Source organism: Physeter macrocephalus, chromosome 18 (assembly GCF_002837175.3).
Source record: "Physeter macrocephalus isolate SW-GA chromosome 18, ASM283717v5, whole genome shotgun sequence".
NCBI lineage: Eukaryota > Metazoa > Chordata > Mammalia > Artiodactyla > Physeteridae > Physeter > Physeter macrocephalus.
In genome coordinates this window covers 74,782,236-74,808,556 of record NC_041231.1, presented here as the reverse complement: position 1 = coordinate 74,808,556, position 26,321 = coordinate 74,782,236, and the positions used below count along the sequence as shown (strand labels likewise).

General features: G+C 48.8%; 1 protein-coding gene and 1 non-coding gene across 2 annotated transcripts in view; one reads left to right on the top strand and one right to left on the bottom strand.

Moving 5' to 3' along the window:
- LRFN2 (leucine rich repeat and fibronectin type III domain containing 2) overlaps positions 1-26,321 on the top strand; it is a 35,974-nt gene that overhangs the window by 1,722 nt on the left and 7,931 nt on the right. The window lies entirely within an intron of this gene.
- On the bottom strand, positions 20,974-21,078 carry LOC112064380 (U6 spliceosomal RNA). The gene has a single exon (XR_002891494.1). It is a non-coding gene; the product is annotated as a U6 spliceosomal RNA (small nuclear RNA).

The window sequence follows — 26,321 nt, the reverse complement described above, 5'->3', positions numbered from 1 at the left end:
ACCATAACAATGAGCAGAACTCTTGGCCAAAGAATCTGACTCCTCCAAGGAGGGATGAATCTGACCTTCACCTGGACTTGTAGGCAGTCACGGTTAAGGCCAGGAGGTGTAAAATTCAGATCATCACTCTGCCACTTGCTAGTCATTTAATTCTCTTGCCGTGCCTCCATTGTCCTCATCTGTAAAATGGGGATAATCGGCACCTGACTTGGTCAGCAGGTAGTTGAACTCAACTCAGACTGGCTGAAAAAAAGAAAAAGGGAGAGGTAATGTGTTGGCTCATGTAATTGAACACTCGGGGACCTGCCTCAGGGTAGATCAAAGGCCCCACAAACATCCTGCATTCTCAGTTTCTTAGCTTCCCTAAGTTTCATTTTTCTTCTGGTTTGGCTTCATCCTCAGACAACCTCTTTCCTCTGGGCAGCCCTAGAAGGAGAAGAGCGTCCATGTCCCATTTGGTCCCGCAGAAGCCCTGGATGGGCTCTGATTAACCAGAGCAGGTCATGTGAGCCTACTGAATATTAGAGGTGGGGTTATCCTGCCCACCTGTCCTGACCACTCTGGGTGTCAGTCTCCTCATCTGGAAATGGAGACATTGATGTTCATCTCCTTCTGTGATAATCAAAGGGCCATTTCCTAGGCTGATAGAAAGGGAGATTAAGACTGAAAAGCTGCAACAGAATTGCCTAAGTTTTTTGGAGGGTGGGAGGCGCCCACAGTTGATGGGTCCAGGCCAAAGTGTCCGGGGCTGACCACAGGTGTGTTTCCTTCTTGGCCAGCCTCAGCTTGTGTTAAACATGACAGACATGGCCTAGAATCTTACAGCTCAAGGAATGCATGGTTTCTTTTGAAATCCTGTGTGTTTTATTGTATGCATTTAAAATGATTATTCTGAGAAGGGATCCCAGATACTTCGCCAGACAGCTGAAGCGTCCATGGTACAAGAGAGGTCAAGAAACTTGATCTGTCAGTGAGGGTTCTTCTGGCTCTGACTTTCTCAGTTGAATGAATCGGTCTCTGGATGGGAAGGTGTGGGGAAAGGAAGGCATTTATTCACCAAACGGAGTCCATGAGATGGAGGGTGGGTGCACCATGGAAGCTGCTGGAGCCAAGGAACTTCCCTTACCTGGCGTCATATGTGTGGCTTGTCTGGAGAGCAGCTTCATTCTCAGGATGTAGAGAAAACAGCATTAGAACTTAACTGAAGTATATGCATGTCATGTATATATATATGAAATTAAACAATATATGTTATGTATTCATATATATATGAAATTAAGCAATCTGCATATATATTTTTCCTACTTATAAAAGTAATAGTCTTTGTAGAAAATTTGGAACATAGACAAAATGATAAAGAGAGAGAAAAAAATGACCTGTAATCCCACCACTCAAAATTAACCAGGAGCATTTGGCCTCTTAAGTTTTATTTCAGTTCAAAATAATACTTATGATCAATCTAGTCCTTTTGTTTCTTAATTCTTTCCACTCAACATTGTAGCTTGCTTAGATCCCATGGTATTAAAGTACTTTTCATTTGGCTATACCGCAATTTATTGAATCAGTCTTCTATTGTTGAACATTTAGGTTGTTTCCATTTTTCAATAGTGAAAGTAATGCAGCAAAGAAAAAAAAGTAATGCAGCAATGGATGTATCTTTGTACATAAATACATTTGTGCAACTTCAGTGATTTCCTTAGCATATTTTCTTAAGGGTTGAATCACGGGTTTCACGGGTAAATTATAACCTTTATACATTGCATATAAACATTTATTTATCCTCTCACCAGTGGAAGGTGACAGTGCCCATTTTGACCGCACCCTTGCCAATTATAGAATATATAATTACTTTCATTTTTGCCAATCTCATAGTTGAAAAATGGATCTTGCTTTAATTTGCATTTCTTTGATACTTTGTGAGGTTGACCTTTTGAAAATAAGTATATTTTTTCACTTGTGAATTTATTATATGGTTTTGACTTTGAGATAAAGTGTAAAGGCAAAAAGCTACCAGCTCTGAGGCTTGCAAAGGTGCAGGATGAAGGGACATGCAGTTTGTGAGGGGGAGATACTGGCATCAAGGTGGCAGCAAGTCAAGGTTGCCAAGATGGCACCCCTCCCTGGGGGTCTCAGAAACCCTCCGAGGGCCACGGGAGGGGTCGGAGGTATACTTCTGAAGTCATTCAAAGCTGAATTCAAAGTGCTTTTATTTGGTGATTGAGATCCTGGAGACACTAGCTTTATAGATAGAAATATAGGCACACCTCAGAGATATTTGGGGTTGCCTTCCAGACCACGGCAATAAAGTGAATATTGCAATAAAGCGAGCCACATGAATTTTTTTGGTTTCCCAGTGCATATAAAAGTTATGCTTACACTATAGTGTAGTCTACTGTGTATAACAGCATTATGTCTAAAAAAAAGTACAAACTTTAATTAAAAGATACTTTATTGCTAAAAAATGCCAACCATCATCTGAGCCTTCAGTGAGTCATAGTAGTAATGTCAAAGATCACTGATCACAGACACCATAACAAATATAATAATAATGAAAAAGTTTGAAAATTTGTGAGAATTACCAAAATGTGACACAGAGATATGAAGTGAGCAAATGCTGTTAGAAAAATATCCCCTGTAGAGTTCCTCAGTGCAACGTTGCCCCAAATCTTCAATTTGTAAAAAACAATATTTGCAAAGTACAATAAAGCAACGTGCAATAAAATGAAGTAAATGGAAACATCAGAAATATTAGGGAAAAAATGCAGATAACAATGCAGATTTCCCCTTATTGTGGTCTTGAAGATTAGAAGAGAAGCAGCATGGAAAGCTCTCCAAACAGTGCAGGCACGTAATAGTAAGTGTTCAAGGAATACAAATTATTATTATTATTGTTATTAGCAATAGTGATGGTTGTAGTAACAGTAATGGCGAGAGTTGAGACCATTATCTTGTCTGCCATCCTGGGCGAGCAACGGGAAGACTATGGTTAGATATGCACTTCAGTCTTTAAGAAGTTGGATTTCCAAAATTTAGAGAAAAAGGACAGCGTGAGTCTGTAGCCAGATAATAGTAACAGCAATCACCAGACAACATTATTGCCAGCTTACTGTGGGTTTCAATGTAGCTTTCCAAGAGGTAAATATCTCATTTAAATCTCCTGGACGTACCAAGAAATATAAAAGACCAAGAGAATTAAAACTCTCCCAAGGTTATGCAGCCAGAACGAGGCAGGACTGATCTGAACACAGGCCTCTGGTTTCAGTGCCTAGACTTAGCCACCATGGCTGTGCTGCCCTCACGCTAACAGTGAAGCTGGCTGTTAGGACAAATGGGAGACTTCAAGAAGGATACAGTGGATTTTTAGAAAGCAAATTGTCCCCATAAGAAAGAAGAGACACCAGTGGGCTGCACAGTGGCTCTGTGACACGCTCGGCCTTCAACAGGGATGTGTACAAAAGAGGGGCAGAAAAGCTTCTATCCAAAGATGAATATTAAAGAGGAGCACACACTGTACAGAGGGCAGGGCTTTTAATCCATGTTCATAGCAGGAAGGACAAATGTGCTGGTTAGGAAGGAGGCTGCAGGAAGACTAGACAAGAGCCACAGGGGAAGCTACACAGTTTCCAATTGGCCTCCACCTTCCCCGGCAAGAACAGGGCCAGCAATAATGGTACACATCTGCGCTGAGAGCTTACTTGAACCGGGCACTATTCTGAGGGCTCTATGTGTACTAACTCATTGAGTTTTCTCAAAACGCCAGGAGGTGAGAACTATTGTTATTCCACTTCCCATATAAGAAACTTGCCCAAGGTGTTACATGGAAAGTAGCAGAGACAGAACTGGAATCCAGGCAACGTGGGAAGGGCAAGACCAGTACTCAAGGAGGAAACCAAGGCCAACAGAGACACATCACACGTACCCCAAAGGTCACATCCCAGGACTAGAGGACACTAGCTGAGTTTCCCAAGCCCATGGGGGTGGGCCTGAGACAGCAAGGACAGAAAGAGAAGTGCCCAAGATGGGAAAAGGGTGGATAGTCTGCTTTTGAAGACCAGACCCCATAAAGCATAGGATGCTAGGCGGGGCACAATTGCTCAACAGATGGCTATAAGCCCTTGGCAAAGAATGCTGATTGCCAGGACCCAGCATGGGTTCCCAGGGGACAAATCCTGCCCAAGTATTCAGCTGTCTTCAGGGGACACTATGACCCAGTATTTCTTTCTTTTTTTTTAATTGAAGTATAGTTGATGTACAATATTACGTAATTTACAGGTGTACAACATAGTGATTCACAATTTTTAAAGGTTATATTCCATTTATAGTTTCTACAAAATACTGGCTATATTCCCAGTGTTGTACAATATATCATTGTAGCTTGTTTTTTTTGTTTTTTTAAAATATATCTTTAGACTCCCAAGAGGTGACATTTTTTTTTTTTAATAATTCTACAGCATTTCTATTGATTGATTGATTGGCTGCGTTGGGTCTTCGTTGCTGTGCGTGGGCTTTCTCCAGTTGCGGCGAGCGGGGGCCACTCATCGCGGTGCGCGGGCCTCCCACCGTTGCGGCCTCTCTCGCTGCGGAGCACAAGCTCCAGACGCGCAGGCTCAGCAGCCGTGGCTCACGGGCCCAGCTGCTCCGTGGCATGTGGGATCCTCCCAGACCAGGGCTTGAACCCGTGTCCCCCGCACCAGCAGGCAGACTCTCAACCACTGCGCCACCAGGGAAGCCCGCTTATTTGTTTTAAACATAATAGTTTGTACTTCTTAATCTCCTACCCCAATCTTGCCCCTCCCACCCACTGGTAACCACTCGTTTGTTCTCTATATCTGTGAGTCTGTTTCTCTTTTGTTATGTTCACTAGTTTGTGACCCAGTAGTTCTTTTAATCTGCCTCCTTGTCATTCACGAGGGCAGCCCTCCTCAGTGACATCCCTCCTGACACAGGATTCTCCACGAGACCCCCACCCCTATGCATCTCCAAGGGGGAAGTGGGCCAGAACCTCTGGGGTGATAGATGCTGTTGGAAAACATCCTAGGAGTTTCCATGGCTGTGACTCACTGCCGTAAACAGAGCGCATCACAATTGTAAAGGACACTTGACAAAAATCTCACCCTGTGTTTGGGCCAAAATGGAGACGTGTGAACTGGTGAAGTGGACTTGTAACTGGTCAAGTAATCAGGTTGCTTAACAAATTGATGTGAGCATGGGAGAAAGCCTCTGCCTTGTGCCCATATCTGCCCCCATTCTGTACTGCTCAGTATGTTTTCTTATTGACATGGATAATGACACAGAAAATATGTATTCTCTTTCGGTTGAAAAACTCAACTGCATGAGTTCAAGGTGAGGCACATCTGGCTTGACTGGAATTTTGTGTGACATTGGCTCAGAGTTTTAGCTGATCTCAAGGACATCATGGCCGCAAAGTGATGGAGCGGCCAAAGGACTCCTGTAATTTTGGGTTGTGTTAACAGAGGTGAAGTGCTCAGATCATGGGGGGTTATGATTTTAATCACTGAATCATTCAAGCTGGTCGGAGTGGAGCTGTAACACATTTAATACAGGATGACAGAGTCTCAAGAGATTATCTTTACCAATGGCAATATATCCAGAGATCCGTTGATGAGAATGGGATTCTAGAATCTTGTGAGATGGGCAGAGTTTACCTTGGAGATGACAGGATTTGGGAAAGGAGTCATATATCCCTTAATTTATTCAAAGAATGTATGAGTAGGAGAGAGGAACACACACACACACACACACACACACACACATACACATACACATACACGCACACGAAAGCAGGCACGGACCCATTACAATAAAAAAATTCCAATAGCAGCGTCTGTACCTACCTCTCTCATTGCTCTCCATCTGGCTGCAAAATGATTTGGCTTGTGTCTTTCTTCCTCTCTAGCATGTGCTATTCATACCTACTCATCTCTGTATCCCCAGCTCCTAATAAGTCCTGGCCCACAACAGCTATTGAGTCAACACCTGGTGAACTGAACAGAATGGAAATGAACATCAGAGCTGCCCAACAGCAGAATAAACAAGGGCTGCCATAAGGTAGTGAGCTGCCCGTACCAGAAGGGTTCAAGCAGAACCCGGCTAACTCCATGCCAGAGATGCCGAGTGGTCAGCCTAACTGTAACATTCGACTTAAGTGAGCCCACCCTGATGGTCTATGGCTCTGTTTTCTTATTATCCCATGATCAAGACAATATGGTTACCACACTTGCTAAATCCACCTGCTTTTGCCAGTTGGGGCCACATGGCATCTTGCCTCCCAGGGTTAGGGTGCCCTGTCTCATAGGGGTTTAAGCCCTGGGGCCTGAGGCCACAGACAGGGACCTTGGTGGAGGCTCAATTGTCCAGCCAGATTGGACACGTCATTGACAGGTCACCATTGACCAACACCATGGGCCTACAGAAGCCCTGGGGGCTGTGAGCTGTGTCTGAAACATCAGGTTCTATTCTATATACCAGGAAGGGGGAGCAGAGCCATGGATAACTCAGGATTTGAATTTGGCTATGAAATAGTGTCTCGCTTTTATTTTTTTAAATCAGATAATTAGCTCCCTAATTATCTAATAGTTTTTGCTGACTTCCCAAGCCATTTGCCTTCCCTGAGTACACACGGCTGAGCCCTGCCGGCAGCCCTGGGTCATGCTGGACACGTACAGTCCACAAGCGGGGCCTGGCCTGTTTCCCGTGTGACTGGGGAGGGCCAGCTCCCCCATCTGTCTGCTCCAGGGCCTGCCCTTTCAGGAAGTGGCTAGCCTTAATGGGGGCAGTGTCGGGGGGTGGGTGGGGAGGAGTCATTGAGGGGAAGAGGAAGGATGGCGAGAGGGGAGTCAGAAAGAAGGGAGCCTCCCCTCGCGCATGAGAAAGCAGAAGCCCATCCCAGCTCTGCTTCATCCACCGTGTGACCTGGTAAGTTAAGTGCCCTGCATGTCATTAGCAGCCCAAATGACATTCACAAACACTTGCCTCCAGGCATGATGTTGGAACAGTCCCCAGGAGGGCCAGGGGAACAGCCAGCATACTTCTATAGCACGGTGTGGAATTAGCCAGGATGCAGCCTTGTCTTTGTGCAGCTTATTCTGCTGTCATCATCTCCGTGTAGAAAAAGTGAGGGGTTATGACGCAAGAGACCTGAAGGTGGTAGAAGATAGTAACCATTCCATGCCCCGCTCCCCCCAATTATCTTCAGACCCCCCTTCCCATGCCATATTCTTCCATGATTGTCAGACATACTCCCCACCTTGGGGGAGACTGAACCACCCCACAGAGTTTTGCAGGGCTGGGGTTGAGGCATTGTTTTTTTTTTACTGTTGCTCTGTTTCCCATCTGGGGAAAGAATAAAATGGCAGATTCAGCCAGTTTATACCCCATCAGGATCTTATGAATCAACACCTCAGTTGGTCCCCCCTATCCCATGAAAATGTAGCCCTCTCCACCTTGGGGTGGAGGGAAATTTACTGATGAACCTGGGATCTTGTGGATATGGGGAGAAACTGCTAGGGACAGGTGCTCCCTAAAGGAAGGGTCATGCCATATGCAAAACCTGACACCTATGCAGGGGGAGGGTTCTTTGACTCAGCTGCTTCTTTGATATCTCAGCTTCTCCTGAAAAAGTGGATTGAACCCTGACAGGCAGAGGAAAAAAGGTGTAAAGGAGGAAATTGGGGTGGGTGGGGTAGAAAGATCCCCGGCAACTCCCTGGTCAGAGGCAGATCAGCCTGCCTTGGGTTTTGTATTTTTCTAAATTTCTTTTACATTGCTTGACAATTGAAATCTGACGTCCACAAGTGGAGATGGATAGGACAAATATTATACCCATTTTATAGATGGTGACACTAAGTCTTTAATGAATTGAGTGGATTTCCCAAGTTTCCACAAAGCAAAGACTAGAAATGTGGTGTCCTACATCCAATGCCAGGTACCATGCTGTGGGGCACATCTCACTGATATCGCAAGGAGTTTTCCTTAAGGCTGGAGACTTGGGCTGGGGGGCACCAACTATAACTTCTTTTTCTCGGAAGGATGGGGTAACCCACTGGGAGTCTGCTGAGATTTTCTCTTCCAGCTTTAGTTGCTTTCCCCACATTTCTAAGGCCTAGCCGTGGCAATTAGGATGAATAGAAAACTTAACCTAATGAGATTTAAGTTCATAAGGGTTTATGTCTCTTGTGTAAGAGAAGTCCAGTGGAAGAGAGTTTAGCCTGGGTTCCTGGGAAGCATGACCACCAAGGGCCCAGCTCCTACCTCTCTGATCTGCCATCCTCAGCACACAGTTTCTGTCCTTAAGGTTCCCTCATGGTGCAAAATGGCTGCCGGCACTCTAGCTTTCACATCTCCTCTCTATACAGCAGGAAAGATAAAAAGCAGAACGGCCAGAGGGCAAAGGGGAGGAGGTTCTCTGAAGCTCTACCCAATAACTTCTGCTTATATCTCTTTTGGCCACACATGTCTGCAAGGGAGGCTGGGAAATGTAGTTTTTTTTTAAACTAGGCACAATGCACTGCCAGTAATATAGAGAAGACAGAGGCAGCTAGCACTTCTAGAACCTGAGTTTGCACCCTAACTCTACCATTTACTAGTCTTGGGATCATGGGCAAAACACTGCATCACTGTCAGTCTCTGTTTTCTTGTCTGTAAAATGGGAACAGAGATTTCTTTCTGCATATATTATACAGACAGTGGCATGAACTGAATGAGATCACCTATTTGAAAGTGTATCTTTCATAGTCAACTGTGAAGTACAGGATACATGTCATTACTTATTGTTATTAGGAGCCTGTCCACTTTCCTTTCTTAGCCCCCTCTCTTTGTCCCTGTTCTCCAGGCTTCTTCTTGTGGCTCCATTCGTCAAAACCTTACTCTAAGAGAACTGTAAACTGGGAAAACAATCTGATAGTTTTAAGAGATCAAAGTATAAGGTGTCACCCCTTTCAGAAATCTTCGCAGTTCAGTTGGAAACTCTGAAAGACCCAAAGGAGTGAATCTCTAATGGTGGAATTTCAAAGCCCACAGCAAGTTTGTGCATAGGAGAGACATTTTTCAGAGGTGCCTTCCAAGAGCATCTCAAATCATATCACCACTTTATCATCCTGCCCCTCCTGCTCTGCACAAGAAGATGACTCCACTCAGATTCAAAAACCTTCAGGGCATCTGTTCAGAAGTGACTAAATTCTCTACTTGTCATTCGCTCTTTATTCTCAAAAAGTTCTGTCTGAAGACATCTTCGAAGGGAGAAATAATTAGCAGGAGTAAAGGGAGTAGAATTGTGCATCCAGTCTACCTTTCTTTTGGAATGTGGCTTTTCCCCCTCTAGTAAATGAGAACCAGAGAACCAGTCCCTTGTTAATTTTATATACATTTGGTTGGTTTGGGGGTGGGGGTGGGGATATTACTTATTTCTCACCAGGAAATTACCAAAGAAGGTTTACAGAGGGAGGGGTTAGGCTTGAGGAGTGTCTGGGACTTGGGGATCATGCTGGTGGTGGCAGTCATCAGAATGACACCAAACACAAACACTCATCTGACAACTAGAATTTCCCCCAAACATGTTCACAGCAGCCAGCTCCTTTCAGCCTCGTAACAGCTCCAGGAGAACTGTGAGTGGGGGAAGTGTGAAACCCAGGCATTCTGACCTGGAGTCTGAGGTTTCCCACCACCCCAGTGTTCCCCAAGCCTAGCTGTGCACCGGAATCCATGGGGAGCTGTATCCTCTCTCCAAGGGATCCTGAGTCAGCTTGGGGTGGGGCCCAGGCATCCATGTTGTTAAAGCTCCCCCGGTGACTCTGATGTGCGTTCGGCATTGGGCTGTTGTACCTAGGGAATGGGCAGTACTGGTGGGCAGAGCTGCTGTAAATCCCACGGCTGGGGTTTGGTCTCTGAACTTCTGGTGAGGGAAGAAGTCAGGAGGCCTGGGTTCCCATCCAGCTCTACCTTGCCCTGGTCATCTCACCACTCTGAGACTTTGCTTCATCTGTAACATTGAAATACAAACCCCTTCAAATGGGGTTATCTCCAAAGAGATAAAGTATGTGAAACATTTAGGAAACAAAAGCATCTTGTGCATTTTAGTTGCTGGAGTCATTTTTCTTACCCCTCCGCTGAGGCTTAGTGATTAATACCAGGAGGATCGAATCCAGGGCTCCAGATGTGGTCTCTTATCCCCCTCCCTTTCCTTCTCTGAGCCTCAGGCTTCTCATCTGCAGAATGGGGATGATAATAACTCACAAGGATGTTGTGAAATGATAAAAGATGTAAGATGTGAAGAGCATCTTCAGATAGTGTGAAGTGCTTCTCATAGCAAAGATCTGACTGTAGTGGTTTGACAAAATTGGGGGTTTGTTTCTGTCATGTAATGGAATTCCAGAGGGATATAGCTCAGGGCTGGTATGGGAGTTCCATGGACCTCAGGGACTGAAGCTCCTTCTTAGGTCTGTTGCAGTTTTTAACATGTGGCTCACTGACCCTTCCCTCTGGGACTTCCTCAGGTGTGCCCAGCCCACAGGGAGGGCAGCTGAAGTGCAGGAGAGTTGACGTCCCCAGGAGCAGCCCCACCCTATGCCAGAGGGAGTTGGAGGATTAACACCCCAGCTTCCTCCCCCAGGGAGAAAGAAGAAGGACAGCTGAGGCATGTTCTGTGCTGTCTCCCAGAGGGTCCCAGTAGAACTGAGCCCAGATTGCTCACAGGGGTAAGTTGCTTAGCGAAACAGCCTGTTTGGCCTTTCTTCCCCATTCCAGAGAATCCTGGACCCACCTCCCAAATAAACTACTGGCGCTCAAATCTTCATCTTAGAGTCTGCTCCCGGGAAAGCCCAACTAAGACAGGTACCAACCTTCTGGATGAGTCAGCGCCTTTAAAGAGTCCCCCAGAAGTCCCACCCAATGACTCCTCCTTCCATCTCATTGTATTTCCTCAGACCACGTCAGAGCCTGAGAAAGTTGGTCATTTGTTCAGGCATGTTGCTTTCCCAAATAAAATCAGGGCTCTGCAGGGGAGTTACAGAGCCATATGGGCGAAAGCGTCCGTGTCATCCACGTCTCTTGGCACCTGCCCACAAAATCCCGGGAGCCAGTAGCCAGTGTGTAGTTTAGCTGAGGCCAGCCTGGGAAGGAAGGTGATCTGGGCTGATTTTCTGCCACTCTGTGAGTGCTCTTTTCTCATCTCTAGAGACACTGAGACAGAGAGAGAAGCCGAGAGGGATGTCTGAGTCCTTGCCAATTAGACCTGTGGTCTGGCATGTGTGTGTGTGACGAGAGTGGGCACCCCGTAGGTGACAGAAGGGCTCCAAACATGAAGTCAGATTAATGCCCATCATCTTCAGAGCCTCAGAGGTGGTGGGGGGTGGTGAGCCAGCAGAATCACACAAAACCACAGACTGTGATATGCCAGCCCAGGGTGAAAGCAGGGCCACGGAGACATGCAACACGCACGAACAAGCTCATTAACTATTTACAAAGGAGAGCTATTTCTAGCTGGGGTGGGCTCCAGAGATGGGCTCACACTTGTGCTGTGGCTGCAGGGCTGATGCTGTGGGTGGGAGTACTGGTCCAGATGTGGGAACTAACTGCTGTTGCATCGTCAAGAAGGTACTTGTTCAGAAATTAAACATCACACGGAACTATAAGACACTTAACCTTCTAACCAGGTAATTAGTTAGTGATGATACTAAGTTAAGGGGCATTTCAGTTTAGTAACTAGCCACCTAAAAGGTGAAAATGTAAATGAATTTGCTTGGTGAACCTGATCCACTTGAGCTTTTTCCTGAGCTAATGGAAGTGCATTCACATGCCTGGGTTGGGAGGGGTGTATTCTGTGGCTGGATGGGGCAGAGCTTCTGGGAGCAGGTGGAGTGAGGTATAAGCTGTGTCCTGGGGAGTAGGTGGGATTTGGAAGGAAAAGGGGAGGGGTTAGCTGTTTTAGGTGGAAGCAATAAAGAGGCCGAGGCAGGAATGATCAGGCCTGGTCAAGGACCCCTGAGAGCCCCAGTATTATTAGTCAGTATCACCACAATAATGCTGTGTGACAAACAAGTTCAAAATCTATGTGACATACAGCCTATTGAATCTTCTTACTTGTGGGTCTGCAGGTTGGTTGGAGTTTCACCTGGTCTCAGCTGGGCTGGGCTCCAGGCTCTGGGTCTGGTTTAGATCTTCTCTGTGTATCTCATTCTGGAGCCCAGGTAGGATGTAGTGGCCATCCAGAGTATGTTCTTCTCATGGTGATAGCAGAAATGCAAGTGGGCAGGTGAAGAAGCAAATGTCAAGCCTCTGCTGGCATTACATCTGCTAAATCCCATGGGCCAAAGCAAGTTACAAGGCCAATCAGGGCACGCATATCACCCACTGTCAGGCCACGGCAAGGCTGTGGAGGTTTTATCTTATTAAAGAGAAGTGAAGAAACAGGTCCAACAGCTCAATCAACCACACCTGGCTTACCTGGTGAAAAGGCTGTCTCTAGTGCAGTGGTTCTCAGACTTGAGCACACATCAGAATCACCTGGCAGACTTGTTAGCACACTGATACAGGGCCAACCCCCCTGAGCTTCTGACTCACTTGGTCTGGAGTGGGGTCTGAGAATCTGCAGTTCTAATGCATTCTCCCAGTGATGCTGAGCTGTCCATCTGGGGGCCACTCTTTGAGACCCTCTGGTCTAGGGAAATAATAAGACGTTTGTTCAGAGAGGAGGGAAGAGGGCAGACGGAGGGTGGCCTTGAGTGTCACACACAATAGCTATATTTACTGAGCCCTTACTATATTCTAGGTATTGTTTTAAAGATGTGCTGTGTAATTTATTCTCTTATTTGGTACATTAACCCTGTGAGGTATGATATTGCCATTTGACAGTTGAAGACTCTGAGCCATAGGGAGGTGACATGACTTACAAGGTTCCCCCAGCTTGGAGGTGGTGGAGCTGGAGTTTGTAGCCAGTGCTCTGTCCTGACTTCAAGATTTCTCCTGTTGGCTGTGGGGAACCATGGTCAAGTTCTGAGGGGAGAAATGACCTGTGGTGGAGAAACTCTGGATTTGGAACTGGATAGTCTAGGCACAAACCACACTTTGACTTTTGGTTTCTAGACTTTTATTTATTCAATCAGTAAATGCTTATTTTGTGTCTGCTTTGGGGTAGAATCTAGTCAAGACCATAGGGTTAGAACAAGATAGGCAAAGTCCTTGTCTACAAGGAGCTTGCATTCTTATGGAGGAAGAGGGATGAAAAAATTTAAGTGTGCACTAGGAAGAAAAATAAGTAGTGTAAGGAGACAGAGACTGGGGAGCTGCTGTTTTATATGGGTGGTCAGAGATGGTCTCTCTAAAGAGTGAACTTGGAACAGAGACCTGAATGGAGAGGAAGAGCCGTGCAGTGGAAACAGCAAGTGCAAAGGCCCTTAGGGTAGGATGCTGGAGACACAGCAAGACTCCAGTGAGTCTGGAGGAAGGGTGACAGTGAATGAGGTTAGAGAACTGGATGGGGCTGCACCATGTAGGGCCTCATAGGCCATGGCGAGGCCTTGGACTTTATCTGGAATGGGATGGGAGCCATTGGGTGGTTGAACACTGGAGAGTGGCATGATGTGACTAAGAAAGAAGATTCTGGCAGCTGGGTGGAAAAGAGACTATAGGGGGCAGGGGTGGAAGCAGGGAGACCAGGTACAGGATGGTTTCAGTGGTCTTAGCAATGTCTTGAGACCCTCTTGCTCCTTAATGTCAACATCCATAAAATGGGGGGAAGTACCCCTTGCAGCAAAATTTCCCGTTTGGGCTTGTTCTGACGGTGGAGGGAGGTCAGGGCGTGGGCACGTGAGTGAGCAGGAAATACTCAGGTAAGGAACAAAGCGGCATTTTGTGATGATTTTTCTGGCAGACTCCTTGGGGCTCCATCTCCCTGGCCCGGGAACCTCCCTGAGGCCCAACCCACAGCCACAGCGAAGAGGAGTTTCCCATCTCCCCCTCCAGAGCATCGCAGCTCACCCATCACTGTCCCAGCTCCTCAGTCATCACCCCCCTCCCCCCAAGTCCTCTCACTCTGATAGGGAGTAATTATTTATGTTCTTGTTTAATTAGCTCATTAGGCATGTGCTGCAGTATTTCTGGGAATACATCTCCCTCTCTAGTGGCTCTTAAGAGCATTTTTTGCTGGTGCCTGGCTGCAACAATTGGGGTGGCATTTGTGGGTGTGAGGGTGACCAGTGGTCAGGGGCTGGGTGACCTGTGTTCTGTCTCCTGGGGTGTGTGTGTGTGGACAGGTGCGGAGGCTGCTGAGGTCCTGGGCATGGAGACAGGATCTTAGAAGCTGAGATGGTGGCAGCAGCCGGCACTGAACACCAGAGAGATATTTTTACCACCCGTCAGAATGCCACCGTTTATGAGCCAGTGCCAAGGGCTGGCTCCCAAGGCTGCTTTTCCACCAAGCTTTGACTATCGATCTAAAGAAGGTCTGAGTGGAATAAGGAGGCTTTGAAAATTCTCAGGTTGGCTAGGCTGGTGTTCAGCAGTCCTTTCCCTCAGGCAGCGGGGCTGGAAAGAAGCTTCTGTCCTGCAGAAGAAGTGAGTGGGTGGAGGCTACCTTCCTGAGGTCGGGAAAGGATTGCCCAGGTCCAGACCCAAACTCCAGTCTCCCTCGTCTGCCTAGAGTGGGCCTAGGAATAGAATCCCATCCAAAAATACTGCCTTCACAAAAGATCAGAAGATCTGAAATCCCACCATTAGAGATGTGTTTCTTTGCATTTGTCATGGGAGATACTCAAGTGGTTTCCTCTGGGACTGGCCAACAGAGGATGCAGACATGATGGAGGGCACAGTGGAGGCTCTAACAGGAGGAGGGAGAGGGGGTCAGGAAGGGGTCATCAGGCAACCTCAAAGCCTAGTTCCCTGGTGTGGACATATTGCTAAGGGCTTGAGAGAGCTCAGGGATAGGGAGGAAAAGCCAAGGTCTGGGGACCAATTCAGCTGTTCATTTGTTAAAACTCTCTTGTGACTCTGTTGTTCTATCTTTAAAATGGGCCTAGTTCTTGCTACTCTCATAGACTGAAAAAAGTCCAGAGTGAAAAGGGGGCAGTTCAGAGTCATCCAGGCCAGCCCTCTCCTCTGTTCATGAATCCTTATCATGCCCACCACCCTTCCTACTGAACATCCCCACTCCTACCACCTCCTTGGGATGCTGACTGGCCCCACGTGGGGATAACTTCCAGACACAGGAACCTGCCCTCTTTTTTATTCAAGAGCCCAGACCACTGCTGGGTGCCTTTAAGCTAAGTAGTTTTTTCTTACAGGCCCCAAACTCCATCCCCCTCTACCTCCTAGCCTTAGATTCTGTCTTCATTCTCATCAGGAATAAAACTCATTCTTCTTCCATAATATATCTATTTAATTTTTGCAGATAATTCTCATGGTTCACCTAGTGCTATTTTTTTCAGATGCAACATCTTCCCTCTCTGCCACCGTCCATTTTTGCCTTTTACTTTTAGTCATTCAAGAGGTACTTATGATGCTGGGTCTGGGCCACTCACGGGGAAGACAGCTGAGAATGGGACACCCCTGCCCTCCTGCAGCTTGCATTTCCCAGGGAGACAGGCATTAATGGACTAGGTACTTGTGTGGTCACTGATTCAGATACTACAGCTGTGATAAGCTGTGTGAGCCTATGAGAGCCTGGGGCGGTCAGGGAAGGCTTCCTGGACGAGGTGACCCAGAAGGTCGAGTAGGAGGGCAATCAGTGAAGAGACATGGGAGGCATTACAGGTAAAGGGCTGTCATGTTTGTCCCTGGAGCAGGAAGGGACCTGGGGTGTGTCCTGTGGCACATCTCCTGGTCCCTTGCCTCAGATGTGTACCAGGTTGTGCCATCCCTCTGCATGTGTGGGATCCAGCAGTGGGCAGTATGCTGGATGTGGCCTGACCAGAGCAAAGAAGACTGGGGCAGTTCCTCATGGCCCGAGGGTGCCCCTCATCTGAAGGCCGCCTCAGCCCCACTGGCCTCCTCTGGTCCAAGTCCCACACTGAAAGGGTGGCCCTAACAAAGCCACTCCCCTCACATGTTCTGAGGCCATCACGCCCCCTCCTCCCTAGGCTCTCCACAAGATGAAGTGGCCCAGCACTGTGTGGCAACCTGGTGGGTATGCAGGGGTTATAAGTGAGGTTACTGTTTGGACATCACAGCAGACATCCTGGGGTCCTCTAGTTCAAGCCTTCTTGCTGGCTCATGATCTGCCATAAAACATTTTAAAAATTTACTCATCTTGTTTTATATGTGTTTTTATGTTGCAAGGCCCTTTGTAAACTTGGTTGGAGGTTGGTGGATTATAAATCACAAAACCAATTGATGGGGCTTAGGTCAAAAGTGCCAAGTGACTGCAGATGGTTTCTCCTCCAGTAATGGTGATGATAATAAGAGCCGACCTTTCTGAGAAATGATTACGTGCCAGGTGCTCTTCTAAGTGGTTTCCATTTATTGGCTCATTTAATTCTTGCAACATCCCCATGAGATGTTATTATCCTGATGAGAAAACTGAGGCCCGAAGAGGTTAAGAAGCTTACCCAAGGTGTCCCACCTGGGATTTGAACCCAGGTGGGCTGTGCTCCAGAGAGCTCCTGACCCCTCCTTTTCCTCCCAGGACATGAGTTAGGATGGAGAGGAGCAAGATGGTATCTTAGGGTCACAGGTGGTGCGTTCAAAATAGAGGCCAGTGACTGCGTTTCCTTTCTAGACTGTCTGGCCGCCCCTTCCCAGCCACCTAATCTATTAGCGAACCCAGACCAGCAGCCCGTGTCACTCAGACTACCATGAGGAAGCAGGGGAAGTATGAACCAGACCATCCCATCCCACCCACCACCCACACATAAGGAGGAAACGAGAGGAAATAGGCGGGTGCTGCAGGGATGGATCTCCGTTAGACAAGTGGAAGAACTTCCAGGAGTGCTGGTGGTGTCTGACAAGCAAAACCAGGCTTCTCTGAAATCAGGAGGCCTCGACTACCGGAAGGGCCTGAAGGGTTCCATCTGAGTCAGGCAGGCTGATGCCTTTTTGTCCCTCCTCCATGCTGAGAAAACTGATGGCCGTGCCCTTGGCGTTGTAATGTATGACTTGCCCTTTGAACCGTGGCTGCTCCGCCTTCCCATGGCTGCCTCCTCCCAGGACTGAAATGAAACCCGGGTCATGGGTTCAACCTTAGTGATGAGGGGTGCTCAGGGGAGAGGGGGGAGATTTATGGCTTGGTCTCTGCCCTCAATAAGCCATGGTCCCCCAGAGCCACCGTGGCTGCTGCTTCCTCAGCCAAGCAAGGCCCAGGCCCAGTGCCTAGGGGCAGGCGGCGGAGCGTGGGGCTGGGAGGTGGCGCCATGAATCTCTGACAGCCATGGGGCTCCCTGGCTCACAGACGGCCAGTGGAGGCAGCAGCCGATAGATCACAGCTGGGCTGCCGACCTTGAGTCTTAAGCGAAGTGAAGAATAAAAGGTCATATTTATTCCATCAGAGCCACGGGAGCCGTGAAATATTGGAGTGTGAATAAAGACGGTGATAAATCACTCATCGCCGTTGGGGACTTGGCTGATCTGTTTTCTGGCCCCATCACCCACTGGGCAAGCTGGGGCTCAGTGTGCTCAGAGAAGGAGAGAAAATAAGAGATGGGGACTCCAGGGAACCCCAAACGGAATAGAGAATCACAGAGATTCGTAGGTTCCTGGAATGTAAGATGTCCTTCACCTCAAATGTCACCGCTAAAGGAGGTTATCCCTGACCAGCCCACATGGAGCTGAGTCTGCCCTCCCCACGCCCAAACCCTTTCACCTTCTCTTAATCTGCTATGCTTTTTCTTTTTCCCATAGCACACTCCACTTTCTAACATAGTACATAATTTACCAATTGTGTTAATCATTTACTGTCCACCCTCCCCCTGCCCAGGATGTCAACTTCACGGGACAAGGACCTGTGTCCTGTGCTCACTGCTGTATCCCCTCTAGCAGCACTGGCACATAACAGGTGCTCCATAAAAATCGGATGAACAGATGAGTCTGGAAAGACTTTAGCAATGGTCTAATCCCAACCCCTTACCAGGGAAGAGCAGAGACTCCGATTGGGGATGGGACGTGCCCCAGTCATCCAGCCTATGGGGGGGTTGCAGAGCTGGGAGAAGAATCTGGGCACCCGACCTCTGGGCTCGGGTGCCAGGTAGTCCAAGCTGCTATCACACCCAACAAAGGATGTGCTTGTTAGTCACATGCTATTAACTACCTATAGGACCTGGGAGCTATGCAGCCCAGGGTCGGGCAGGCTGGCTTCTTGTTTGCTTCCTCCTTTGATAAAAAACAAACAACTACAACAAAACCCGAACAGATAGTAAATTTACTGATAACTAACTTCCTAACCCAAAGAGGGCCCCAAAATACGGGTTCCATGACTGAGAAGAGGTCAGGGAATTTTTAAGGGGTGGGGTGGGAGTGAAGCGAGAAGCGTTTAGTAAGCACCTTCACCCCTGTGTGACTGCCGGTGTGCTGGATCCCTCACGTGGATCACTCCCTCAACTCCACCTCCCAAGCAGTAATGGAGCGTAATAACAACAGCTAACATGTATTAAGCTGTGTGCCGAGCACTGTTCTCGGTGCTTTTAGGTATTCATTCATTTAATCTGCCCACAACTCTCTGAAGTGGATAGCTTCTCTTATTGCTCCCTCTTCCGGTCCAGGCTGCAGAGGGGGCAAAAGGCGGGTGAGCGGCCTGCCCCTCTCCCACCCACACAGGCGGGTTGGAGGCTGAAGCCCGGCGGGGGAGCTGTGTGTGTGTCCCACTGACTGGTGTGTAGGTGTGTAGGTGTGTTGTGCGTGTGTGTGTGTGTGTGTGTGTGTGTGTGTGTGTCTGTGCTTGTGTGTGTGTGTGTGTGTGTCTACTGACCAGACTAGAAGCATCATTGGTGTGTGAGTAGATGAGAGGAGGGTGTTGGCTTGAGGCTGTGAGCCTCTGTGAGCATTTAAAGGAGGTGAGCATTTGAATGAGTCAGAGCCTGGAGAAAACACCCTCCAGGGGCCCACAAGGCTCCTTGTGGTCTGGCCCCGCTACCTCCCTGCCCCGTCTCCTGGACTCTGCCCCTGGCTCTCTCCCGCTGCTGCGGCCACCCTGGCCCCCGTTGCTCCTCAGACATGCTCCAGCCTTGAGGCCTCACCTCGGCTGGTCCATCTGCCTGAAATGCCCTGGACCAGAAGAGGGAGGACCCCTCTTCTGGTCCAGCTTAGCGAGCCGGAAGTCGGACAGGCCTCTTAGTGGTGGAGTCCAGCCTCCAGGCATGCAGCTTGGAGCAGCCCTCAGGGAGGTGCCTGTCAGTTTCTCAGTCACTCATTCATGCAGGGGTTCTGAGGGTCCCCCGGTATAAAAAATGACACCTCAACTTTGTGAGCACTTTACCAAGTGCATCCAAGGAGCTTGGTAGGTTTTCCCAACAATCTCCTGGTTCAAGATCCCTCAGCTAGCAGCTGTCAGGGCCAGGATTTGAACTTGATCTTCAGACACCTAATCCAAGTATCATCATGGCTGCTTTTTTTTTTCAATAAATTCTGAGGTTTATTTAAAAAACAGCACAGAGAATCACTTATTGCCAAGTTACTAAAGGTAATACTGATTACTGCTATTTTTTAAAAACTTTTTATTGGAGTATAGTTGATTTAAAATGTTGTGTTAGTTTCTACTGATGGCTGCTTTTTATTGCACAAATACAGCCTATGCACTGTACTCAGTACTGAACAAATATCACTGTATTTAAGTTTCACAGAGATGCCATAGGATCAATACTATCAACCCATTTTGCAGGCAAGAAAACTGAGTGAGGCTCGGAGATATGAAGTGACTTACCTACACTGCACAGTCAGTAAGCTTTTTACACCATAGCACAAACTTACCTGGGGGGTGATAAAGTTGCCTTCTTCAAGGAGCTTCTGATCTGACAGAGGGAGGGGATTAGAACTGGGGGAAAAGGCAGGGCCCCAAAACCCATCCATGAGATGACTGAGGACTTCATTTCATCTTGAGTTTTTCTATCAAGGGTCATCACTGACATCACCATTGTCATCCAAACAAAACCTTGTGTTTGCTCTTCCCTGATTTATTGCCAGGAGTCATGCCAAACGTTTGACACACTTTACCTCATTTAATCCCGACACTATGCCTACAAAGCAGGTACTAGCATTCTCTGTAACTAAGACAGAGAGGGTTAGATAATCTGCCTCAGGTCACACAACTAGTCAGTCAGTGGCAGAGTGAGATCTGAACCCAGATCCAGCTGACAGCGCAGCGGACGCTGGGAACCACCGTGCTTTATCTTCTGCAACCTCTTTGCATGCATTTGGTGTGTGCCAAGTTCTGCTCTGGAGCTGCCTTGTTCTTCAGCAATAGGACAGATATAAAAGAGCAAGCAGATGGCCAGGGGGCCACTCTGCCCCATGCTGTGCCCTCCCCAGACCTGACTGGGCCAACCAAGCCTGGCAACAACAGAACCACAAGGTCCCTGCCGGTGGTGACTGCACCTGAGTGTGCATCAGCCAGACGGAAGTGACAAATGACACCAACAAACTCTCCTCTTCCTGCCCACCTGGCCGCGTTTGCTTTGTGATAGCATCTTTTTGGCCACTTTGTTGTTGTGCTAAAATAGACATAACATAAAATTTACCATTTTTAAGTGTACAGTGCGGGGGCCATAAGTATATTCACATTTGTTTGCAGCCATCACCACCATCCATCTTCACAACTTTTTCATCATCGCAGACTGAAACTCTGTACCTATCCGATACTGACTCCTCATTTCCTCCTCCCCCTGGCAAACACTCTTCTACTTTCAGTCTACGAATTTGACCACGCTGGTACCTCATATAAGGGGAAACACACAATATTTGTCCTTTGGCTTCCGGCTTATTTCACTTAGCATAATGTCCTCAAGGTTCATCCAAGCTGTAACATGTGTCAGAATCTCATAAAAATATGGAATCTTCACGAATTTGCATGTCATCCTTGTGCAAGGACCATACTAATCTCTTCTACATCATTCCAATTTGAGTATATGTGCAGCTGAAGTGAACACCATTGTAGCAGTTTTAAGGAGTTGGTGCCACAGGTGACTTTGCCCCTGCGTGGTGCCCCTGGGAAATTATGGATCTGCTAACTGGGCAGAGTTGTCTGATTAGGTGCATCACTGGGTGGCACTGATTTGGCGTCTGCAGGTGGTTCTAGTGCATTTGGAGGCGGCTGGTGGGGAATCTTCATTTCGTTCACGCCTGTGTTTACAACGAGGTATAATTGGTCTGACACCTTCTGCGTTTCTTCTCTAAGTGATGAATTGTTATTGAGCAAGCTTTTCTCAGCTCCTTGAGGAGATAAATGGCAACGATCGTGGTGGCCATCGTTGTCCTCACAGGAGTACTGAATGGCCCTGGGAAGGGAGAGGAGAGGGCGGTCATGTTTTCCCCAGCACACTTAATGTCTCACATTCAGCACAGGAGGTTGGGACCGCTAGTCCCATTTCATACATGAGCAAATTGGGTTCAGAGAGAGGAAGAACTGACCCCAGTCACACCGTTGGTCAGGGGCAGAACCAGCCTTCGAAGAGAGATTTCTGTCAGATCCCAAAGCCCACAATTTTTTTTTTTTTTCCTGTGATGTGCCCACCCAGTCCTTGGGGGTTGGGAGCTAAGGACAATTAGATGCAGGGAAAAGTTCCACATCCGTAGAAACTTGGATGAGGAGAAACAGAGAGAGAGATAAAGATATACCGAGAGAAAAAAAGGCCTGATGTGGGGAGGGGACCTCGCCTGGTCGGCTCAGCCTACGATGGTAGAAACGTTGCTTTAGGGGACAGAATGGGAGCAACGTGGCTTAATTGCAGCCCTGGGGAAATCACAGGGCGTTTCCATTAACCACCTGCTCAGTGTGAGCCACCGAGGCGATGCAGCTTCCAGAAAGTCCCGTGTTGTCTTGGGTGGGGGGCCTCAGGAGAAGCAAGATGTCTGGTTGGGGGAACATGACTCTGTTCTCTGGTTCAGACCCCGCCCACCGCCCCCATACCCACAGAGGAGGGCCAAAGACAGATTGGCGTGTGATCGGTGAGGATCCGCTGGGAGGCAAGCTGGAAAGCGTGTCCCGAAAAGATGGTGGGAAGGCATGGAAATGTTCACTCTGGAGAAGTGGAAACTTAAGGGGGGGTGAGGGAGCTGGTGCACAATTTGGGAAGCGCTGAAATGTGTTCAAGAAAGAAACACCTTGTCCCGGATGTCTCTGTGGGGTGGAGGTGGGGCCAGTGGGACCAAGCAGCAGCTGTCAGACCATAGCACCGTGATCAGGGATTCTGAGCAGCTCTGGGATGCGCGAAGCTGGGGGATGGGGGGCTGCCTGGCGTGTCCCTGGAAGTGTGTGAGTGGAGCGCTGACAGCCAGGGGGTCGATGGGCCCCCTCAACCCGGCTTTCCTGTGGTCTGTGAGTGGAGATGGCACAGGAGAAATAGAAAGAGCCGGCATCATCTTGGTGGGTCAGCCAGAGAAGTGCTAGGCTGGAGGGCAGGCTGGGGCCAGCAGAAGAGACTGACCGCCAGAGCTCAGCTGGCCGGCCCCTGAGCTGGGCTGTGTACCTGCCTCACTAGCCGGTATTTAATCTAACCTCAGGCTGCGGGATTCATCTCCATCCTTGTTGGGGCCGGATGACTCCCTCAGTCAGAATCACTACATATGCTAAGCTCGCGATAGACCAGGCATGGTTTAAATTACAGGCACTGACTCATTTCGTCCTCAGAGCAACTCTGTGAGGGAGACCCTATCATCTGTCCCCCTTTACAGAGAGGTTAATTGGCTTGCCCAAGGTCACGCAGCCGGTAAGCGATGGCACTGGGCTTTGAACCCTGGTGGTCCAGTCCCAGGCTCACACTCTCACTCCCGGCTTTATCCCCTTGATGAAGGAGCACCATGGAACAGGATGGAACTTGCTCCCTGATACTTGTTGTCCCAGCCAAACATGGGGGCCGGCGATTTCCCAAACCCTTGCCAGGCAGCTTGATCTGTCACATTTCCCGAGTCAGGGAGCAAAGGCAGGGCCTCCCCAGGTCAGATCCTCACCTGTCACCAGGTAAGCCCTTACTCTGGGGAGATGAGTGAAGAGGCAGCCTGCTGGGGCTTGGCTCACTTTGGTTGAATTTACAGTAATCCCTTCATTCACTCAGCCAGGGCTGGGCTAACACTGTCACCACATTTCTTCTGTAAAAGACTTTTGGAGCCTCACGCAGGGGGGAACATGTCCTGCTGCTGTGAATGTTGAAGCCACGATGTCGCCGATCAGCCCAGCCAGGATCCAGGTGCTGTTTACATCTCCCAGGGTCTAGCTTGCATGAGATTTGCCAGCCACAAACCCTCGAGGCCTGGATTTCCACTATCAGGGATACATTACTTTTTTAGTTCAGCATCACCCACCCTTTATATAACAAACCCTCCAGTGGAGTTTACTGTGTGCCAGACACCGACCTGGGTTCCTTATGGGTCATGACTCATTCAAACCTCATAATAACCCTATAGAGCAGAGATTATAAATGCCCCATTTTTTCCAGAAATAGGATATTTCTAGGAAACTAAGGCACAGACAGGTAAAGGAATGGCCCACAGTAAGTGATTACTGCTAGGAGGAGGCAGAACCAGCGTTTGACCCCAGCAGTCTAGCTCGAGACTCTGTGCTCCTCACCAGTGCCCTCTGCCGCCTCTTTCTAATGGTCACTGTTCCTGAGAGGGGTGACATTCATCATGGTGATTGGATTTATCAGGGAGTTTTCTTAATAGAGACTTACACAACGAAGTACAAGGGTAACTAGTAGATGGGAAGTGGAAAAGCAGGAACAGGGTATAGCAACGGAGGACCAGAGGGGCCCAAAGCCTCAGTTTGGCCCAGGGCTGGCCCGGCCTGTGGACCGTGGGTAAAGGGAGGTGGTACTTCCACAGGACAGAGTCTTGGGAAGGGGCTGGACCACAGGCTGAGTGGGAGGTGGAGAGTCAGAGCACTCCTGGGGGGCAGACGAGCTTGAGTCAGGCCTGGGGGAGCCCCAGAGAGACCCCACTGAACTTGGAGGCCCCAGGAGTTGAGGGAAGCTGGAAGAACCAAAAAGAAGGGATGAAGCTGTCCAGCATCATGGAGAGAACGCCTGGGGAGACAGAGAGCGCAGAGGCCCGGACTGAAGCCTTCAAGACCAATTGTCCTGGTGCGGGAGCTGTCCCGGAGCTGGACAAGCCTCCCCGGCCCGGCCCATCTGTTTGGGGCGCCAGGACTCACATAGGAAATGGCAGGATTCCTACCACCTGCCAGAGGGCATAACAAGAGCCCCAGCCAGTAGAACTCTGAGATGGTGGGCTGCCCCCCGGCTGTGCTGTCCAGTGTGGCAGCCGCTGGCCTCATGTGACTACTGAGGCCTTGAAGTGTGCCTAACGTGACTGAGGAACTGAGTTTTTAATTTCATTTCAATTTAATTAGTTTGAAGTTCAACTTAAAAGGCCACGTATGGCTACTGTATTGGACAGTGCCGGTACAGAATATTCATTTCATTCACTTGCCCTACAGAATGTTTTTGAGGGCCTCCTATGTGCCGAGTGTTGTTCTAGAGGCTGGGGAAACATCAGGGAACAAAGCAGACAAAAAAGCCTGCTCTTAGGAGTGGAAGGAGAGAGAGAGAGAATTAACAGGAGGCCTAGTAAATAAGCAAATGCTAGTGTCTGTCAGGCAATAAAAGTGTAATGGGAGAAGGTGGAGCAGAGTAAGGGGCTGGGGTGTCAAGGTAAAGATGGGGGAAGCCCTCAGTGTTAAACGGGACGGTCAGAGGAGGTGACATTGGAGCAGAATTGAAAGAGGTGAGGCAGAGAGCATATGGACATCTGGAGAAAGAGCATCCAGGCAAGGGCAACAGGCAGTGCAAAGGCCCCGTGGCAGGAGCACCCTCGGCAACACCCTGAGAAACAGCAGGGAGGCCAGGTGACTGGTGCAGAGTGAGCAGGGTAAGTAGGAGGAGAGGAACTTGGAGGGGTGAGAGGCAGGTCACAAGGGGTCTGGGGGCCACGTCAGGACTTTGACTACGTGAGACAGGCCTCACTGGGGGCATCGAACAGAGGAAGGACTTGGTCTGATCTGGGTTTTAACAGGATCCCTCTGGCTGCTTGTAGAGGAGAGGGGCGGGGAGGGGAGCAAGAGAGTTCATCCAGAGGCCAATGCAACCAAGAGTTTTGATCCCCACCCTGCCTGCTGTTCTGAGGGCTGTGGGAATGGATATTGGGGTTCTCTGCCTCAGAATCTCAGTCATGTTGAATGGGCCTCCTTTACTTGCTGATGGGGCAAAGTCATTGCCAATAAGACAGAGTGTCTCAGGGCACCCAGGGGAGCCCCATGTTCTCAGGAGGGGCACAGGAAGTAGGGCAGCGACAGAGCCTGGCCCCCGGCCCCTGGCCTGTCTCAGAAGTTAATGAGAGGCTCCTGATTCTTGGAGCCCTCACTGAGTCGCGCCAACTGTATGGTAATCCTGCTCTAAAGAGCAGCCATGGGCCTTCCCCTGTTATCACTCCGGGCCGTGCATTCAGGGAAGGCCAGCATCTGGCACCAAAACCAGAAGAGGGGATTCTACCACTTGTACCGGTATTTCCGGTACTTCTCTCTAACGGCTCTCTGATCCTGAGACTAGAAAGAACAAATATAAAACAGATTCTTCCAGATCCATAGCACTCTGTCCCACTGAGTTTGAACACAGCCTCAGAATCCTTCTCAAAACTGGCACCCAGCAAATCCTCAGAGTTGGCACACAAGACACAATGTGTTTGCAAGGCCTCTAGAACCTGGCTCCTGGCTACTACCTTGGTGACTTCATTTCCTACCACTCTCCCTTTCCCTCACTCTTGTTTCTGTCATACCGGCCTCCTCATGGCTCCTGCCTCAGGGCCATTGCACTGGCAGCTCCCTCTGTGGGAAAACTGCCCACAGACATCCACATAGCTCCCTCACTTCCTTCAGACCTCCCATGAGCATTCAGAAGTAGCAAAACAACCCTCATGGGACTCTCATCTCTACCCCTAATTAGCTATAGGGGGTAATTCAGTTAATACCTGTCTCTAAAATGGAGAGCATAATTCCAAAAGGTACTTCCCAAGGTTATCAAGAGCATTTATTGAGGGCTTCCCTGGTGGCGCAGTGGTTGAGAGCCCGCCTGCCGATGCAGGGGACGCGGGTTTGTGCCCCGGTCCGGGAAGATCCCACATGCCGCGGAGCGGCTGGGCCCGTGAGCCATGGCCGCTGAGCCTGCGCGTCTGGAGCCTGT